The following is a 22,192-nucleotide window of genomic DNA, read 5'->3' on the forward strand; positions in this document are numbered from 1 at the left end:
GATTGGAAGAGAACATTTTAAAAAAATGTTAACATTGCCCAAAGCAATCAACAGATTCAACAAAATCCTTATCAAAACCCTACTTGCATGTTTTTGCAGAAGCGAAAATAAATTTTTCTAAAATTTGTAAATCAAAAGACTGTCAATAGCCAAAATAATTTATAAGAAGAATAAAGTCAGTTGACTCATACTTCCTGAATTTGACACATATTACAAAGTTACAATAATTGAAGCTGTGTGATACTGACATGAATGCAAACATATTTACCAATGGATTATAATAGAGTCCAGAAATAAACTCAAGTATATGTGGTTCAATGATCATCAACAAAGGTACCTATGTTATTTGATGGGGAAAAGATAGTGTCTTCAGTAAATGGTATTGGGAAAATTGAATATTCACATGAAAAGAATGAGAGTGGACCCTTATCTTACACCATACACAAAACTCACTTAAAAATGGATTCTATACTTAAACATAAGACCCAAAGCTATAAATTTCTAAAAGAAAATATAGAAAAAAAATCTTCATGATATTCAATTTGGCAATGATTTCTTAGATATGATGCACACAAAAAACACAGGCAATAAAAGCAGAAATATACAAATGAGGCTTCTTCAAATCATTTTTTTTTTAAATCAAAGGCCACAAGCAACATAGTGAAAGGTAACTTATGGAATGGAAGAAAATATTTAAAAATCATATATCTGATAAGGAGTTATATCCAGAATATATAAAGAACTCCTACAACTCAACAACAAATATCAAATGCCCTAATTTTAAGATAGTCAAAAGACTTGAGTATACATTTTTCTAAAGATGATATACAAATAGCCAAGAAGCATATGAAAAGATGCTCAGCATCACTAATCATCAGAGAAATACAAACCAAAAATCACAATGAAATATAATAAATATAACTTCACACCCACTAAGGTATTCTATTAGTTTCTTTTTACACTGCTATAAAGAAACCACCTGAGCCTGGGCAATTTATAAACAAAAGAGGTTTAATTGACTTACAGTTCTGCATGGTTTGGGAGGCCTCAGGAAACTTAAAAGCATGGCAGAAGGCAAAAGGAGAGCAAGGCCTTTTTTACCTGGAGAAGGAGAGAGAGATAACAAGAGGAGAAGTGCCCCTCTTTAAAACCATCAGATCTCCTGAGAACTCACTCACTGTCACAAGAACAGCAAGGGAGAAACAGTCCCCATGATCCATTCATCTTCCACTGGGTCCCTCCCTCAACAAATGTGGGTTACAATTCAAGCTGAGATTTGGATGGCAACACAGAGCCAAACCATATTACGTTGTTACTATCAAAGATAAAAAGCAGAAAATAAGTGCTGGTAGGAATGTGAGAAACTTGAGAAACTTCAGAAGTGTTGGTAGGATTGTAAAATGGTGCAACTACTATGGAAACAGTACAGTAGTTCTAAAAAAAATTAAAAATAGAACTCTTATGTAATCCAGCAATTCTACTTCTTGGTGTACATCTCCCTAAATGGAAGCAGTGTCTTGCCTACCCATAATTGTAGGAGCATGATTCATAGTAGCCAAGAGGTTAAAGCAACTCAAATGTCCACTGAGAGATACATAGATTTTAAAAAATGTGATACATACAAACATACAATGGACTATTTTGCTATCTTAAAAAAGAAGGGAATCCTTCACATGCTAAAACATTAATAAACTTGAAAATACTATGCTAAGTAAATAATTCACTAATAGGAAATATCTAATGTAGTTGAATTCATATAAATAGAAAGCATATTGGTGATTAGCAGCAATAAGGATAAAGGAATAAGGGAAATATTTGTTTAATGGTTATAGAGTTTTGGTTCTACAAGATGAGAAAATTCTGGAGATATGTATCAGAACAATTTGATGATACTGAAATACTACTGACCTGTACACTTAAAATGCTTAAGATGAGAAATTTTATGATATGCGTTTGTTTACCACAATTTTAAGACATGGTATCAGCTACTAGTTTGAGGGATTTTTGAGCTAGAGATAAGAAAGTGAAGAATGAGCAATGTGTCACTGTGGTTGTTTAAGTGGGTGTGGTGGCACTGTTGAAATAAAGATAAATCATAGATAGTTAGCAGAAGTTTCTCTTAGATAGAAATAACTTCTTTAAACCATCAGTTTTAAATGTTTTGTTGTTTTGGGTATTTTCTCTTGCATATGGTTTTTGTAGATATTTTAGTGGAACATGACAGAGGCTGCCTCAAGGGTTATTATCAAGATTTTGGACCAGAAACCTCAGGATGGTTTTTCTCCTTTTCTCTTAAACTAAAGTCTAGGTGAATGCTATTGTGTAGCACATAGGATTTTAAAAGAATTTGACTGTGCCTCATCTTCTCTTTCTACCCTTATCTATGTACTCATCAGATAGTACCCTATTTGAGAAAAAAAATGACAAAATAACCAACTGACAATATCAAATAGCAAAGATAATTTTAAAGGACTAAAACTACTTTATGATTTATAAATCCTTCTATTAAAATTGAGTTTGACAATGATTGAAAACCTTGAAGACTTCTCAGCTTCATAAAACTGAAATGATCTCTTTCTTGGTAACTGCCAGGTTTCCCTGAGCCTGGCATAGTGCCTGGCATATACTGACTACTCAATCATTGTTGAGTAAATGTGGGGCTTCCAGAATTAAAAAATCCTGCAATGGTATAGGATACTTAATGGGATAAGAGAAGGAGGCAATGTTGTATGTAAGGCTTGACCAGCAAACAATCCTCAACATAGTGAAAAACATGTAAAACCAATGGAATACACATCTTATATTTAAGATGGAAACTAAAAAAAAAGTTAATTGTGATTTGGCAATCAAATTAGATGGAATAATAACTCAGAAGATTTCAGGTGTCTATCTGATGGAGACTGAGCCAGGATGAAATACTAAGTTGAAACAAGGTCTGTGTATTAGCCCGTCTACCTTCTAGAATAGGCCATCTTAAAATTCACAAAGAAAAGCTATATTGACGCTTATAGGTAACACAAATTTGCACCTTATTTGTCTGTAGATGTGCCAAAATTCAACACAATGATCATACGTTCAACAGAAAATAGACAAGCAAAGAGACATGCATCCTAACATTGAAATTTGGGAGTGAAAAATAACAAAATAAGATGTTAGAGACACCATGAAAGGAATAAAATTGAAAGCAAATAACTCCCTGGAAGCCTGAAAGTTAAGTTTTTAAAAAGGATCCCTGCAAAGAGGAAAATTGTCTTTTCAAAAAGGAGAAGATCAGGTAAGACATGAGAACAGGGTAATTCAGAATTATGGCTCAAGTGCACAGTAAACATTAGGGAGACTGGAAAAATAATTTGAGGAAAACCTGTAAGAAACTCTAATGCCCGTAGTAACTTCTTTAAGCACATAAAAAGCACAAAACCAAATAGAAAACCATTTGGCATGGCTGGGCGAGATGGCTCACCCCTGTAATCCCAGCACTTTGGGAGGCTGAGGCAGCTGGATTACCTGAGGTAAGGAGTTCAAGACCAGCCTGCCCAACATGATGAATCCCCGTCTCTACTAAAAGTACAAAAAATTAGCTGGACATGGTTGTACATGCCTGTAATCCCAGCTACACAGGAGGCTGAAACAGGAGAATTTCTTGAGCTGAGATTGCACCATTGCACTCCAGCCTGGGCAACAAGAGCAGAACTCCATCTAAAAAAAAAAAAAACCCACCCATACACAAAAACACTTGGCAGTGGTGGTGTGAGGATGTGCTTGAGAGTGAAAGGGAGAGAGCAGGAGGAATAGTGAATTTGCTTGAGAGTTTTCTGACAAAGACCATGAAGAAACCTCCACTCCAAATGATCTTTTAATAAAGACTGATCAGAGATACTAGATCAAATGCCAGTAAATACTACATATATTCTATATGTAATTGAAAAACTAGATGAAGATAAGTAACTTCAAGTGCTATCATCAATCCATTTTTTATTTTTGTCGAGAAATTGCCTTTGTTCCATCTGACTTCATACTCACTGCCCAACATGGCAGCTGTTTGCAAGCATCTCCCCATGGTCAGGTTCACTACAGACTGGCTCACACCAGTGAGGAACATGAATGCAGTTGATCAATGCTTCCATATTCAGCCAGGGCCCTGCTTTTCCTTCTGCTTTGTGCTCTATTCCTATTTCTTCCATGACTTTCAAACCATTTCAGACTGTCTCCCTGTATACATAGCCACTGGCCTTCTGGACTTTAGAATTGCTCTTACTTGCTCCATATAGGTCTATGTACTCGTGACCTCTTGCATATCTGGCCCATGACTTTGTCCAGGTCCTAGTGTTTCAAGTAAGGGATCTACGTTTCCCTCCCCCTCTCCTGTGCTGTGGCTCCAGCATCTCTCAGGTCTCCTAGGCTCTCTGCTGTTAGTGATGTGTAGAGTGAGTTTTAAAAGTACTCAGGGGTAAAATTGTGGATTCATTGGCATAAATATGCAAGGTTCCATAAACAGGCCACTCTGCTGTGTGATTGTTAAGGCAACTCCCAACCATGAGTGAAAAGGGTTCCCTGGAGACACAGGAGTTATAGACCAGTAAGTCTCATTCTTTGTTGTACGCATGGACAGGGTTTTAACAACACATAATTTTACTAATCACTGAAGCTAGCACTTTTGAGACTTTCTCAGAGAAGACTTATAATGGCAGAGAAGATTGAACAGGTGCAACCTGAGGGTTGATAGGCATATTTTGAAAAAGTCTGGTGCAAAAACAAAATTTGTCTTTACTTTTGTATTTTATGATATGTGCGTGTGAACTTTGAATTCTATTCCAAAATAATATTTGCTTCAGGAAGTAAATTATATTTTAAATTTTGGTTCCTCAGAAAAGTGATGTAGCAAAAACTGTTAGCTCCTTCCCTAGAGAATCTCAGATCTGGAAACTAACACAAAAGTAAAAAGAAACTTTGAGCTGACATTTAGGTGAAAGGGATGGGGGTTTCAGTAGCTTGGAGTAGAGGTCAGCCAATGGAAGAATGGATGGGGGTGTTTTTGAAGTTATGCTCTTGCTTTTTTTCCATACTGAGTTGGACAATAATTGCTGACTCCATCATCTCAGCAATAACACAGGCTACCTGGTCTTGGAATACAGTATCAAGCAACATAAAGAAATCTGTTGGTGTTAAGTAGCAGATGAACAATGGCCTGGCTAACTGGCTACTCTATGACATTGGCTCTAGCATCTTACTCTCCTCCAAATCCTCAGGGCTGCTGCATAATTACTAGAGTAGTTACCCTATCCACTGCTATTTTTTACCAGTAGTTAGAAAATGGATCCCTATTTAGTAAAAGTGGCAACAAATGGGAGCAGTAAATGCATCCTATGATGGAATATTCCCCAAAGCTCATTCCTTCACTTCTTTTGCAACTCACCACAAACACAAACTAGGACCCTTACATATTACCTGACGTAATAGCTGATCTACTCATGGGAACACAATCCCAGTTACCAACATAACTAGATCTTTTAGAAGTTGAACTACAAAGAGGAACGACAAAAGATTATATATAGCACAAAACAGAATGATTGGAACTTATCAGCCAGGAATTTTCAATAAGCAAAATAATATGCTTAATGAACTATAGAAGGCTCAGAAGCAGAAAATGTCATACAAAAAATCAAGCAGAAATTGTAGGTCTGAAAAGTGGTAGTGGAAATCAAGAACACAATAGCTGATGTAAACAGCGGGATAAATATAGCTGACAGATGAATCAGTGAGCTAGAAGTTTAGTGTGAGGAGATTTCTTAGTGGGTGGCAGGAAAGAATAAAAGCAGTAAAAACAAAAGTCAGAGAAAGAAAGAGAGAGAAAGGGAATGAGTAGAAGTAACAGATAAGGGTAATGAGGGCCCAGGAAGAGACAAAAATTGTGTTTTAAAATTCTTGCCAGTTGGTAACATTCATTTTTCCTCCAAATCTGTAGCAAAGTTGATACCCCCAGGAAAATGTGCTACATTTATCCTACAGATTCATGTACTGCTTTTCCTACAGAAATAATCGGGGAAAAAGACATGCTAATCTCACACTGTGGTTGCCAGTGTTATGTATTGATGGGGGAAAAGAAGAGGTGTTCTGGAGGCCATAATGTGTAAATAAACACTTGGAAAAAGAGAAACCAGAAAATATGATTTATTATAACTTAAATTTTATGACAAAGATGATATCAAATGTATATTTATGCTCACACACACACACAGCCTCATACACAAAAGTTATTCTGATGTTGCTGGTATTGCTTATGTGTAGGTAATTCATATATAAGTAGTAAGAAAGTCGGTAAACCAAAATCTCTTGGTATAATGGTATTTTCTCTGGTTCTAGAACTGTTAAAGTGAGTTCCTTCAGGTATTTGGCATGATTAATCCTGTGGAAAACTGTTAATAAATTTCTTAGGAGTTTTCAATAAAGCATCCACATTTACTAATCCAAGCAGATGTGCTGAGAAGTTGGGCAGATTGGTGTTGTGTAGCTCTGTGTCCTGGTAATGTTAAGCTAATCTCAGATCAAGACCTGAATCAATGTTAACATAATACAATTTTTATTAACTTTCATATCTGTATTATTCTAGTGAATCTAAGAAAGGTATAATTGTTAGAAAAAGAGGCCCTATGCCATGAGGAGAGTTGAAAACTGTATGTGTGTTTTCTTGATTCTGGGAAACCTAGGTCTAAAATAAACTGTTTTATTGAAGTTAATTTCTTACAACTAAGACATTCATGAAAAGTTCATATGAATTTGCTAATATGCATCTAAAAATGCCAAACTTAGCAAGATCCTCTGAGGTACTAAAAGAGATACATTTATACCTGGCTCGTGTGATGGTTAATTTTATATGTCAGCTTGGCTAAGCTGTGGGTGGGGTAGTATCATCAGCTGACTTTAAGTAGCAGCTTACCTGTGGTAATGTGGGTGGGCCTCATCCAATCAGGTGAAAGCTTTAAGAGTAAGAACTGAGGTGGCCTCAAAAAGAAGGAATTCTGCCTCAAGACTAGCAGAAATACTGCTCAAGTTTTCAGTCTGCTGATCTACCCTCAGATATGGACTTGTCAGCTTCCAAAAATGGGTGAGCTAATTCCTTAAAATGAATCTTTCTGTATGTCCTGTTGATTCTATTTCTCTGGAGAACAATGACTGATACAGACCACAAAATCAGGGAATAATCTGAATAAATAGGCACTAGACAACTCAATTTATTTAAACATAGTTGTCAGACAAATGACATATCTATTCAAATCCTATCACTTTTACCTTCTAAGTATCTTTTAAATAACAACCAATTTGATCATGTCCATGGTCAAACCAACCTAAGCTTCCCTTTTTTTGAGTAGAATAGTAGAATGGCCTCATAACTAATTTTCTGGCTTCCATTCTGCATCACTGTACCTCTCCCCTTTTGCCAAAGGATCCATGACACTTTCGAATGCAAATCTAATGCCAATCATATTTACTACCCACTGCTTTGAAGAACATGTGTGGATTTACCATTACTTGTTTTTTCAGGCTTATCTCACTTCAGTGTTAACTGTGCCCCTCTCAGTTCTAACAGCACAAACCTCTTGTAGTCTCTTACACTTTTACAATGTTGTGTATATGGAGTGATTTTTTTTTAAATCTTTTTTTTTTTTTTTTTTTTTTTTGGTCTGGGGCAACTTTTATTCATTTTCTCAGAGATACTCTAATGTCACTTCTGGAATACAATCCCAGACCTTGACCAGGTCAAATCCCATTATTAATCTACTCTTACAGTACCCTATATCTCTTGTTTGTAGCAGCTACATAACTTAAATTTTAGATTTGATTAAACTATAATATATGATATCTATCTGTTCAATTGGATCATAAGGTCCATGAGGACAGACATCATTATTGTTTGTGTTTATCTCTTATTTCGAGGCCTTAGCACAAGTTGTGACATATAGCCACATAATAAAGATTAATAAATAATTACATTCATAAATTTATGAATCATTCATTCAGAATGATGGAAACTAGGGATATTTGGGGTTATATCTTAAACACCTAAATTTGGCAAAATATACTTTCATGGAATTTATAAGTAGATATCTACATTAAATGGGTCAAAGAGAAGCATATTATTTTTAAAATTCCATTTGATACCATCAGTCACAAATTTAAGTTTCAAGAGTATAAGATTCCCTGAATCTAAGTAAGCTTAACTTGTTTTTTTCGCTGTGAAAAGGTTATATGGTTTTCGATTTTATGCTCAACAGAATGTATTCAGATGTCTCATATGATTTGCTTGGCAATCAGTAGAGAAAGGAAGAAGCAACTTAAATCAATTAGAGAGCTGCTGATTCACAAAATGTAAGAGTTTAATGGAGACTTTGGCCAGCACATTAAATGTTATTAAGTGTATGATTCTAGCATGCTTGGTGGATTAGCTGAGTTAGTTAGATTGAAAGATAGAATGGGGGAAAATATGAATCAACCAGAGGCAAATACAGGGGACTGAGAGTTTTTGTTCTTGTTGTTCTTCAGGTGGTTCAATAATTTTTAAGAAATAGACAAAATCAAATATATGCTATTATAGATATGGTTTATAAAATACATGATAATAAGTCTGAATATTTGATTATTAGTATAAGTAAGAAATCAAATTATAAACAGTCTTAAAGGTTAGCTCAACTTCCTACCCCCTTTTAATGGGGAGGTGTTTAAACACCTAAAGTGGTGATTATTATGAGTATTTGTAGTGATTAGTGACTACGGTGTTTCCATAGAACTTCTGTTTCAGATAGCTTTGATCATCAGAAAACCATTTTTCTTCTTAAGCTGAAACCTGTATCTCTCTAATTTCCATCCTGGAGTCCCAGTTCTGGGCCTACATAGAATAAATTTAATTCCTCTTTTATATGTCTTCATTTCTTCCACTAAATAAGAGCATTGCCGTAGACTCTGATTTTCCTCAGGCTAAACAGTCTCAGATCATTAACCATTACATGCTTTTTTGATAATTGTCTTTTCACTCTTATAGAGACTTTCACTTTTAAAAATTACTTTCTTAAATAAGAACTGAAAATAAGACCTGTATTTTCTCTGGCAAGAGCAAAACATAGTTGAATTATTACCTTAGCTGATCTGGAGATTCTACTCCGGTTAAAATTTCTTATACTTGTCTTTTTTTTTCCTCTTGGTGATAGACAAGTTGAGCTTGCATCCGGTTGAAATCCCAGGCTTTTATCCATGATTTGCTGTTAGGCTTTTTCTTTGTCTGCTTTTATGCAGTTGGCTCCTAGTTTTTGTCTAAAGCTATTCATTCCTACATATAAAACAAAATCTCATTAATTGCAGCTCATTTTCTAGATAGTATAATATCTCTAAATCTTCATTTTTAAAGTTATATAATTTTTGCTCACTCCTAGATTTGTGCATGTGAAAGTGGATAAATATGTCATTTGTATCTTAATCCAGGTTTGTGGTATAATGCCGACTAGGCAGAACAAGAGAGCTGGATACAAAATCTTCCTCTCAGGTCCGTAACTGTGATTTATGTACATTCTATGTATAAAATGAGTATGTAGTTGGATATCTATGTCAATGCACTATCTTCCAGTTCACATTTCTTTATTATTTCTCCAGCAATGCTAAAATAGACGTCATCAAATTCTGCTGGGATTTAATAATAAAGATGATTTTTTAACATCTAAAACATAATATTATTTTATAAAAAATTCAAGGTAGCTGGGTAATTCTGGGGATAGGGTTACATGACAGCATCAGGACCTGAGTCTCTTAGATCATGGATCTGCTCTCTTCTGGGTTGCTCTAACTCTCATTCAGGTGGTTTCTACATGGTGGTCCTCAGCAGTTCTAGGATATGTACGCAAATAACCGTGTATAGTCCATGGGTAGCAAAGAAGGGCAGTAGCCCTCCAGTTGCAAGAATTCAGTTTGATTTTTTGTCCGTTTGGATCTGGTGCTCATTCTCAACCAAGTGCTGTGGCCAGGGTGATGTGATACTTTCTTATGTGATAAAGCTTATATAAAATAGTTATTCCTCATATTGAAGGCCAGATTATATAGTGCTTTGATAACTATATGCAGCCAAATATATGTTTTTGCTTCACTATTATATATTTAATTCAAGCAAATTTATTTTTAATTAGTGATTGTAAAGTATAATTTTTGTTCTTTTACTCTTTTTTTTTCCAAAACTTTTTATTATGGAAAATTTCAAACATATACAAAAGTAGGTAGAACAGTAGGATGAACCTCCCTGAATCATTACTCAAATTAAACAACTGTCAATTATAGCTAATCTAGTTTTATTCTCACTGACTCACTCCCTCAATATTGAATTTAATTTTGAAGCTAATCTCAGGTATCCTGTTACTTAATTGGTAAATACAATCATACATTGCTCAGCAACAGGGATATGTTTTGAGAAATGTGTAATTAGGTGATTTCATCAGTGTACGAACATCGAGTGCACTTACACAAACCTAGATGGCATAGCTGATTACACACCTAGGCTTTGTGGTACAGCCTATTCCTCTTAGGTTCCAAACCTACACAGCATGTTACTCTACTAAATTTTAGAGATAATTGTAACTCAGTGGTAAGTATTTGTGTAGCTACATATATATAAACACGGGTAAGGTACTGTAAAAATACTGTATTACAATCTTATAGTACTATCATATAGGCAGACTGTCAGTGACCTAAATATAGTTATTTTGGTGCATGATTGTATACCAGTATGTATCTTCAAAACCTAAGGGCTCTTTTGAAAAGTAAACATAAAATTATCATTTTTTAAAAACCCAACAATTCCTTAATGTTATCAAATATCGATCAGTTTTCAAATTTCTAATTTTTGGAAGTATGTTCCAGTTTGTTTTAATAATATATATATTTCTTCAGATTCCAAATGGAATTCAGATGTCATGACAGATTAATGGCTTTTAAATGTGTAAATTTTTAGGCTTGCTTCTTTCTGCTGCTCCCTTTTCTCTACTTCCCTCTCTTATATATTTAAAATGTTATTTATTTATTTATTTATTTTGCAATTTTTATGTTGAAGAAACCAGATCATTTTTTTTCTGGAGAGTTTTCTACACTCTGGGTTTTGCTGGTTGCATCCTGTTGATGGTATTTATTCCTTATTTTCTGTAGAGGGGTAGTTTGACCTTGGAACTTGATCAGATTGAGTGCCACATGATCAGCCACTGTTTTGTAACTGATGTCTTTTTCCATTAGGAGGTACATGATACATAGTGTCTGGTTGTTAAGCCAGTCCTTGATATTACCATCTACATCAATTATTCATTTATTTGGGTATTTTACCATTCCTTCTTCATTTTATTAGCCAGAATATTTCTATAAAAAGAAGCTGCCTTATATCTTGATTTGGTTAAGTATGTGAGAAAGTTAGCATGAATGGCTGATTCATTCCATTTATTTTCTTGATTCTTTTCCTTTATTTCCAATTCAAACAATGATTTGATTCTTAGTACATTGACCAATGATGTCTTCAAAAACTTTTGCTATTATTTAAAACAATAGTTGAAACATATTTGTATGTTTTAATTCATTGCAGTTGTAAAATTCTAATTGGTGTTGAAATTTCCTCATGCTTGATAGTGGGAGATTTTACAAATTGACTCTTGAGTTAATATGAGTTCTCTTAATAGTCTCTGATAGTTTTCTCTGGTTTGTCAAAATGTTCCAGATACATAAAGAAATGAATCAGCTAGCCCAGGCATGGTGGCTCACCCCTGTACATCACAATACTTTGGGAGATTGATGTGGAAAGTTCACCTGAGGTCATGAGTTCCAGGCCAGCCTGGAACACATAGAAATTACATCCCTACAAAAATTTATAAAAAATATTGGGAGGCCGAGGCAGGTGGATCACAAGGTCAAGAGATCGAGACTATCCTGGTCAACGTGGTGAAACCCTGTCTCTATGAAACATACAAGAAATTAGCTGGGCATGGTGGTGTGGGCCTGTAATCCCAGCTACTCAGGAGGCTGCGGCAGGAGAATTGCCTGAACCCAGGAGGCGGAAGTTGCGATGAGCGGAGATCACGCCATTGCACTCCAGCCTGGGTAACAAGAGCAAAACTCCGTCTAAAAAAAAATTATAATAAATAAATAAATGAAGCAGCCAGTTATCTAAGAAGTTCTGATTCCCTTTACTGTAATATAGTATAAAGAGAGTACAATCTGAGCAATAAAAATGCATATTGCTACTGGTTTGAATATTGTTTTTGAATCAGTGAACAGTTAGGACATATTTTAAAGATAAAATACATCATGAGTATTCCAATAATTCCACAAGTTTCAAAGTAAGGATAATAGGGGTTTTACTTGACTTCTAACTAGATTTAATATATTTCCTTTATCCCATAGCAGGAATTACAGTTCTCTATCATGCCACAAATAATAGACTGTCCCACAGTTACTCACTTCCTTTATCCTGTAATACCAGAAGCAGTGGTCTCAGTGCCAACACTACCACAAATAATGATTAATGAAAACAGTTTTAAACGCAATTTGCACTTTTGCTCATCTTTAGAATACATTTTGCTAGACATGTATAGCTGAGTTGGTGTGCTTTAAACTCTCCTGGAATAGATCATCCAACTGAATACAAATTTACTTTCATTTATTTTATTTTATTTTCACTTGAATGGATTGATTTATTATTTTGGTATTGCTAATAGTGTTTGAGTAAAATGTTAGCATAGTTCCAAACTCAAAACTTAAGAAGATATATTCAAAGAAGTAAAATGTCTTTCTCTGTTCTTTTCACTCTATTTTGTCTCTACTCCCTTATAACAAATAAAAAGCTATGACTTATTCTTCTATTATTTTAAAAAGTCTTTCTTGAGTATATATTTTTAGGTCCAGGAGTGTTGCATTTTTGTGCTAATGTTTACTTTTATATTAAAAGCTTAATATGGTAGTTTGAGTTTTTTATTTAGTTATTTTCTGTTAGTTTCTTACTATTACCAATATTAGAACTAGCTATTAACCACCATTTCTATCCTCTCTTTCTTCCTCAGCATCTGATTTGAAGTAATATTCCTTTACCCTGGGTAAAAGCTGTAAGGCAATCAATATGTCTATTCTACTTTCATATTTTCTCCCTATCTACCCATTTTTAATGTTTGTACTTCACTTACATTATTAGAGCACAAAGCGATTATAGACTACATTCTTTCCCTTATAACAATTGTGTAGTCTTAATTCCACATGTAAATGTGTTTAGTGCTTGATATAGTTCTTTCACATTCAGAAAAGTTTCCTTTGTGCTGACCAGTCTGAATAGACATAAAACTTTAGCTCACATTTACTTTCCTTGTGTATTTTAAATGTATTATTTCATTGTCTTCTGCTCCAAAGTATTTTTGTCAAAAAATTTGGTAAAAAATCTGATTATTTCAAGTCTTAAAGTAACTGGGCATTTGTATCCAAGATGTCCAAAGATAAATTTTTTTTCGAATCTTATATGTTTACCAGAGTATGACTGGGTGTTCACTTGTTTTCTTTCTTTGGCATGCTAACCACAATATATTTTTTTAAACTCTTTTATGAAGGTTTCTAGGTCTGCTAGAATATGTCTTGGTGTTGGGCATTTTTGGTTGATTTTTCCAGATATGTGATTTACCTTTTCAGCATGTAGTTGTAAGACAATATTTTTTAGTAAATTATTCTTGATTCATATTGTTTAGTATGTATTCTCTTTTATTGCTTTAATTTTCTTCAGCAACGCCTGTTATAAATATTGTTTATATTAGTTCGTTTCTGTATTTTTCTCTTTTGCTTGAATATTTTAAACCCCTTTTCTCATCTTTTGAATTTATTTTGTTCCTATGTTTATTTGCTCTAGTAGTCTTTCTAGTATAGTTTCCATTTCTGAAATAATTTTTCTTTTTATTTATTTTCTGAATTTTATTGTCTTACTTTTGAAGTCTTCCAATTCAAATATGTATTATTTTTGGTAGCCTCTATTATTTTTCTTAACGCATTTTAGCTTATTTTGAAACATTAGTTTAGATTTTGAAAATCTATTGTGTAACTATGCCTTTCTTGGATGTTTTTATTACCTGTAGAAAATTATTCTGCTCCTTACTTGTTTAAATTTTGTAAAAACCTAGTATGGTGTTTGACCTCAAATGTTCACAATTGAAAATGTTGGAATTTTTAAATGGCGTTAATGTTCATTTCAAATTGTGAAGACGAGTTTTCCAAAGCTGTGGAAGGAAGGAATAGGTTAAGGCTGTAGAGTCCTCTCTCCCATAATTTTCATTAAATGGTCAAATATATAACCTTCTGTTTTAAAATATACAGTATCTGTTACCTTACCCAGTTTTTATTTGGACTCTGTCTTTTAGTAAACATTAATTATGTTTTCTCTGTAGGAAGTTACTCTGCTATGTATTCATCTTATTTTTATAATAATTTAGTATGGGTTTGCCGTCACATTGTTACTGTTCTTTCTCCTTTTTTCCCTGTGTTGCTCAATCAGGGCTCTTCTCTCAGAAGTTTCCCTCTGTATTGAACTGTAAATGATTGTTTTGCTTTGAGAGTTCAAAAGCCCAGACTGCTCCAGCTACTTCAGCTCTCATGGAGTTATCCTTGCCCTCTCCCTCAAATTTAAGTGAGTGAAATCTCCTTCTAGGCTCAGTTGCTCTTCTCAAATCGACGTGGCAAACTTTATAAAGAGAGTACTTTATCTATTTGGGGATTCTTCCTGTTGCTTCCTCCATTTCCTCTTATACATATTGTGGATGCTGTAGCTACAGTTAGTTTGTCACCATCTGCTTGTGTTTCTGGCATCTCAAAGATTTCTTGGACAAAGTTTTATTGAAGACATTTTCCATGAGCTTTGGGTTTTGCTATCCTAATTGCTGTATTTATTTTTATAAGGGAATTTTGGAGATAAAGTAACTCAGTTGCCTCTGCATCAGTTCCTCCTCTTCCCCACATTTATTATTAGGGTAAAATATACTATCTGTGAGAAGGCTTAGAATGCGTTTGGGTTTGATTACATTAATTTAGGTGAATGGACGTGGGGCTGGCTTTAAAAAATTAAATTCACGAAGTTTTCAAGAAGAGGTCATTCAAATTTTGTATGCAAAATTTTCCTGCAATGGTTTTCTCACTTACCAAAAGTGTTTCTCACCTTTCTACAAAGGTTATAGAGTTAAATAAGCAAATATACCAAAACAAAAAAGGTGACTCACAAATAAAAACACTGTATTATTAATTTGTTACTCAGCCTAGGAAGTATATATTTCAAATTTATATTTAATATATTTATACAAAGTTTAAAAAGTTGAAAATTGATGAGCAGGCAAATTGTAATACAGCGACATAATAAAATGTCATTTCTGATGATTGAAATATAATACAAAGCAATGGTATGTTTAATAAATTGGGATGCAGTGATTTATCTATAATATCTTTGCTTAAATTGCTATAAGAACTTTATAAAAACAAACAAAAATTTCAAGTTTTGAAATAAAATTGTCATATTATAAGCTTTGAATCATTCCATCATTCAGGAGAAACAGAAGGAGAAATACAACTGTCTCTTTTCAATGAAACCAGTGAATATCTACAATATTCAAACCTCAACATCTATGAGAAGTTGAAAAATACTTTGAAGATTAGGCAGAAATATGGGAATGTAAGAGGGAAGTACACAGATCTAATACACCACTAAGAGATCATTTTTCCTAAAGCAGACAACACATTCTGAAATATTAAACTAATAATGCCATGATTCAAAGTATTAGAACCTTGTGCAAGACATAGTAGCAGGAGCTTTTCTGATACTCTTTTGGTACCATGACAAAATAGATGATAGGGATGAATGAATAAAAAAATATACATGCCATCTTCATAGGTGGCAGTATTTGACTGAAGTTAGACAGAGAAAGGGGACTCTGAATCTGGAATATTCCATAAGAGGCTCTCTGGACATATGTAGAGAGCTAAATAAAAGCTACGATGATTTATTTACACATACAACTGTATGACACAGGGATTTGACTAATCTAGAAAACTTTCCTTGTCTATAACCAACATAAGTATTTTTTTTTTTTTTTTTTTTTTTTTGAGACGGAGTTTCACTCTTGTTACCTGGGCTGGAGTGCAATGGCGCAATGTTGGCTCACCGCTACCTCTGCCTCCTGGGTTCAAGCAATTCTCCTGCCTCAGCCTCCCGAGTAGCTGGGATTACAGGCGCATGCCACCACGCCCAGCTAACTTTATTGTATTTTTAGTAGAGACGGGGTTTCACCATGTTGACCAGGATGGTCTCGATCTCTTGACCTCATGATCCACCCACCTCGGCCTCCCAAACTGCTGGGATTACAGGCTTGAGCCACTGCGCCCGGCCTCAAAATAAATATTCTTTTAGATATTTGATCAAAAAGATCTTAACTAATTTTGAGATGATTAATAGCGTAAAATGACTCAGTATAAAATATATTAAAATATTCTTAAAAAAAGGAGTATAAAAGTTAGAATGATAAGAATAATAGAATAGGAACTAGAATAGGAATGATAAATAGTAAACAAAGAACTAAGCAAAAAAGTATGTTGCCATAAAAGATAATATAATAAAAATATCACCATAAATGAAAAGGAAAAATTTAATGAAACAATTTTATTTTTTTAACAAAAATTTAAATTGGAAACACAAGCATTTTGAAAAGATACAGGAAAACACCAAAAGCAAATGATATATGAGCTAGTAAAGTACATGAAAGATATTGCAGAAAAAATCATAAGAAAAGTAAAAGTCTATTGAAAACAGAAAAGGATAGATTCTACGGAAAGCATGGTGAGAGACAGGGAGGATAGATTTGAAAAAAATGAGGAAAACGAAATGGAAAATAGATTACAAAGAATAGAAAAAAATGGTTGTAATGAAAAGAGATAAGAGACCTAACATATATGTAGTTTTTAAAAAAGATGGAAATAAACCAAAAGAACAGAAAAAATTAAAATATAAAATTGGATAATCTTTAAAGTAATACATGATTTATAATTGCTAGGTCATGTGGTGGTTTAAAAAAAAAATCTGCCTAATTGGTTTTGGGAAATGTTGTACATTTCCATCAAGTAATGTGTCAGTTTTCCCTGCACTCTCACCAGCATTTTGTCTTCTCATTATGTTTTATTTTAGCCAATGTAATGTGTGTAATGATTTTAAGCTGCATTTCTCCAGTCTTCCACATCTTTCCATGGACTTATTTTATTTTATTTTTTAACTGTTTCAAGAGTTTACCATATATTCTAACTACTAGTTCTTTGTTGAATATGTTATTCACAAATATTTCCCTCCATAGTATATATTTTCATTCTGCATCAAGGTCTTCCATAGAGCAGAAGTTTCTAGTTTTGACCAAGTCCAGAGAATCAATTCTTCCTTTTATAGGTCATGCTTGATGACCTGTAAAATCTGGGAACTCTTTGGCCCTTGATTCTGAATACTTTCTCCTATTTTTTTTTCTAAAAGTTTTAAGTTATAAACTTAAGTCCATGATATTTTAGGTTAATTTTTGTGTAAGGGGTTAGACTTAGGTCAAGGTTTGTAGAGAAAGATACAGGACCTAGAGTAGCTAAAACAGTATCACTCTACCTGGTGTTATTTCTTAGTGTATAATAATGATAGTCAAGACAGTGTGGTATTGAAAGATAAGGGATACATAGATCAATGAGACAGAATAGAGAATCAAGAAATAGACTCACACAAATTTTTCCAATTAATTTTTGACAAGATGTAAGAGCAAGTCAATGGTGGAAAGATAGTCTTTTCAACTAATGGTGCTAGAGTAATGGTATATCAGTAAGCAACAAAGTAAACTTTGACCTAAGTCTAACCCCTTATGCTTCCTGCCTTAATTTTATTAATCTAGTGTTAACTTGACACCAAACCTGAAACAAAATAGTAAAAGAATATAAAACTACCAATAGCTCTCTTATATAGACATGCAATTTTTTTTTTTAAGTATTAGCAAGTAGCAAGGCAGGAAGTGTTTCTTCCTATTTTATTTTAAAAAGAAGTATAGAATTAGTGTTATCTCTAAATGTCTCAGAGAATTCACCAGGCCCCACCTTGGTCTGGAGATTTTTTTCAAAAATGTTAATGGTATAAGTTCAATATCCTTAATATTATAAGACTATTCATATTATCTATTTCATATTGAGTAACATGCAGCAGTTTATGTTTTTTGAAGAATTGGTCAATTTTGTGTAATTTTTCCAATTTAAGTATGTAGTATTCACTTATCCTCTTGATGTCGTCAATACCTATAGTGATATTTCTTCTTGTACTTTTTTTAAATTAAAAAGCATTTTTATTGTAGAAAAATTTAAGTATTACTTTTTATCATTAATTTTCTTTTTTTTTTAATTGTTCCCTGACCCACTTACAATTTGGTTGCTTTTTGCTCTTACCATTAGTTTTATTTTTCTTTGGGTTTATTGTTTTCTTTTTCTAAATTTTCAAGACAAGACTGCATTATTGATAATTTTTCTCTTTTTAAATGTATGTATTCAGTATTATAAATTTACTTTCAGCACTGCTTAGGTATGTCCCACAAACTTTGATATACTATTGTATTATTTGTTTTCTAGGACTGTCATAACAAAATACCAAAGACTGGGTGGCTTAAACAAGAAAAGTTTATTTTCCCACAATTCCAGAGGCTGGAAGTCCAAGATGAAGGTTTTGCTGGGGTTGATGTTATCTGTAACCTACCTCCTTGGCTTAACAGATGGCCTACTTCAGGTTCATGTAGCTTTTTCCTTGTATGTGTGTCTGTGTCCAAAACTCATCTTCCAATAAGATCATGAATTATGTTTGGATTAGGGCCCATCTTAATGGACTCATTTTAATTTAATTACCTATTTAAAGATTCTATCCTTAAATACAGTCACATTTTGAGGTACCGGGAGTTAGGATTTCAACACAGGAATTTTGGGGGGACAGAACTAATCCCATAACAGTTGTATTTTCATTTTAATTGAAATAAATGTATTTCTTATTTATTTTGATTATTCCTCTTTGACTCATAGATATTTTTAAAACATGTATTGTTTAGGAGTGTTTAGACATTTTCCCCTCATTTACTTTTTACTAATTTCTAGTTTAATTTTATAGCAGTCAGTGAAGATACATTATACAGATTTAATTCTTTTAAATTATTTGAAATGTGTATTATGGCTTAGAGTATTGTCTCTCTAGGCGTGTATTCTGTGGGCATTTGGAAACAATGGGTATTTTGCTGTCATTAGATGGGCTGTTTTATCACTGTTCCTTAGATTCTGTTAGTTGATGTTGTTTAGTCCCTTTATGTTGTAGTTGATTTTCTGTCTGGTTGTTCTATCAGTTGTTGAGAGTGGACATGTAATTATTAATCTATCATTGTGGACTTGTTGATTTTTTTTAGTTCTACAGTTTTTGTTTCAGAAATTTAAAAGACCTGTAGTTTGATGCATACACACTTAGAATTGCCATGCTTTCTTGGTAGACTGACTTTTATCATTATATATGTACTCTTTCTTTGGTTGGTTTCTTTACTCTAAAGTCTATTTTAATAATATAACTACTGTTGCTTTCCTTTGATTAACATTTGCATATATTTTTTCATCCTTTTACTTTCAATTTGCCTACATCGTTATATTTGAAGTGCATTCCTTATAGAGAGTATATAGTAATGTCATCGTTTTTAAATTCATTCTTCCAATGGATTAGATCCATTCTTATGTGCACTTAAATCATATAAGTTTAAAGGCTTAAGTGTATCATTTTATGTTTTGTTTTTAATTTGCTCTGCCTTTTATGTCTTGTTTTTTCCGCTCTCTTTTGGGTTAGAATATATTTTTTTCAGAATTTCATTTTGATTTATTTACAGTATTTTTTAGATGGTTTATTAATGTATTTTATGCTGCTGGAACAGAACATCACAGATTGGGTAATTAATTAATGGGGAATTTATTTGCCTCATGGTTCTGGAGGCTAGGAAGTCCAAGGTTTTGGGGACACATCAGGTGAGGACCTTCCTGCTGCATCATAACATGGTAGAAGACATCAGATGGTAAAGGAGGGCAAGAGAGGGTAACAGCATGTAACACAGAGAGAGGATGGGGACTCAACTTTATCCTTTAATCAGAAGCCCAATCCCATGATAACTAACCCACTCCTACACTAACTAATGGTACTAATCTTGATAATGGTACTAATCCGCTTACCAGGCAGAGCTCTCATGACCTAATCACCTTTTAAAGGTCCCACCTCTCAACACTGTAACAATGGCAATTAAATTTCAGCATGAGTTTTAGAGGGGACATTGTAACAGATTTAGATAATTGTTTAGCTTTCATTTTGTTGGTCATAACTTTGGGTATTATATTAAAGTAACTTTTCATAATTGGCTAGTGTCCTCATTTTGACAGTTCAAGTGAAGTATAGAACCTTTAAATCCCTTTATGTCAGTTTACCCTTCCCCATTCATAATATAATTGTCTTAAAACTTCCTGTATGTGTATTTAGAACCACATCAGATAGTCTATGATTGTTGTTTCAACAAACATAATATAGAAAAGTTAGTGGAAGAAAAGCTTATTGCAGTTATCAGTGTTTCTGCTAAGCATGTTCTTTCTTCCTTGCTGACACTGCAAGGTTCTTTATTGTACTGTTTCATTTCGGTTTAGAGAAATTCCTTTAACCACTTTTTTTAAAGGTAGATCTGTTGGTGACAAATTCTCTTAGTTTTCTTTCACATGGAAATGTCTTTGTTTCCCCTTTATTTCTAAAATATATTTATTTTGCCGGTAGAGGATTCTGACTTAATAGTTCTTTCCTTTTAGCACTTGAAAAATATTGTGCCACTTCTTTGTGGCCTCCATGGTTTCTCAAGAGAAATATACTATGATTCTGCTTTTGCACTATAGGTCATCATTTTTTCTGGCTGTTTTCAAGACTTTCTCTGCTGCCTTTGTTATCAAAAGTTTAGTTGTAATTTACCTTGGCAGAGATGCTTTTAGGTTTTTCTTGTTTGCAGTTTGCTTAGCATCTGGAACTTACAGGTTTATTTCTCTTGTCAAATTTGGGGTGTTGTCAGTCTTTTATTTTCGCATACTTTTATAGCCCCACTCTTTCTCTCTCCAATTGAGAGTTCAATGACATGAATGTCAGGTCTTTTGTTACAGCTCCGCAGGTCCTTGAGACTCCATTCATTCATTTATCCCAGTCTATTTTTGTTCAGATTGAGTAATTTCTGTTATTTTGTCTTCCAGCTCACTGATTCTTTCCTATGCCCTTGCCCCTGGCAACTCTGTTGAGTCCATCCACTGAGTTTTTGTTTTCATTATTATACTTTTCAGATCTAAAATCTTGCCAGTCTTTTTGCTAAAACATAATAAAAGTCACCTTTACTCAAGTTCCCAACAAGTTCCTTATCTCTATCCGAGACCGACTCAGCCTGGACCTTATTGTCCATATCACTATCAACATTTTGGACAAAACCATTCAACAAGTCTCTAGGAAGTTCCAAACTTTCCCATACTTTTCTGTCTTCTTCTGAGCCCTCCAAACTGCCTGTTACCCAGTCACTTCCACATTTTCGGGTATCGTTTCAGAAGCACCCCATTTTACTGATACCAATTTACTGTATTAATTTGTTTTCATGCTGCTGATAAAGAGATACACTAGACTGGGAAGAAAAAGAGGTTTAATTGGACTTAACAGCTCCACATAGCTAGGGAGACCTCACAATTATGGCGGGAGCTGAAAGGCACTTTGTACATAATGGTGGCAAGAGAAAATAAAGCAGCAGCAAAAGCAGAAACCCCTGATAAATCCATCAGCTCTTGTGAGACTTATTCACTATCACAAGAATAGCATGGGAAAGACTGGCCCCATAACTCAATTACCTCCCCCTAGTTTCCTCCTACAATACATGGGAATGCTGGGAGATACAATTCAAGTTGAGATTTGAATGGGGACACAGTCGAACTGTATCAGAGAACATAATGGAGTTTCTCAACCTGCTAAAGCATCAGTTTATTGATGTGGTGATAATAGTAACTACCTCTAGGGTAGATATATGTAAAGTGTGGTAGATATGCAAAGTATAATTAGGATAGCAATAAACTCTCAATATGT

Source organism: Callithrix jacchus, chromosome 15 (genome assembly GCF_049354715.1).
Source record: "Callithrix jacchus isolate 240 chromosome 15, calJac240_pri, whole genome shotgun sequence".
In the NCBI taxonomy this organism is placed as follows: domain Eukaryota; kingdom Metazoa; phylum Chordata; class Mammalia; order Primates; family Cebidae; genus Callithrix; species Callithrix jacchus.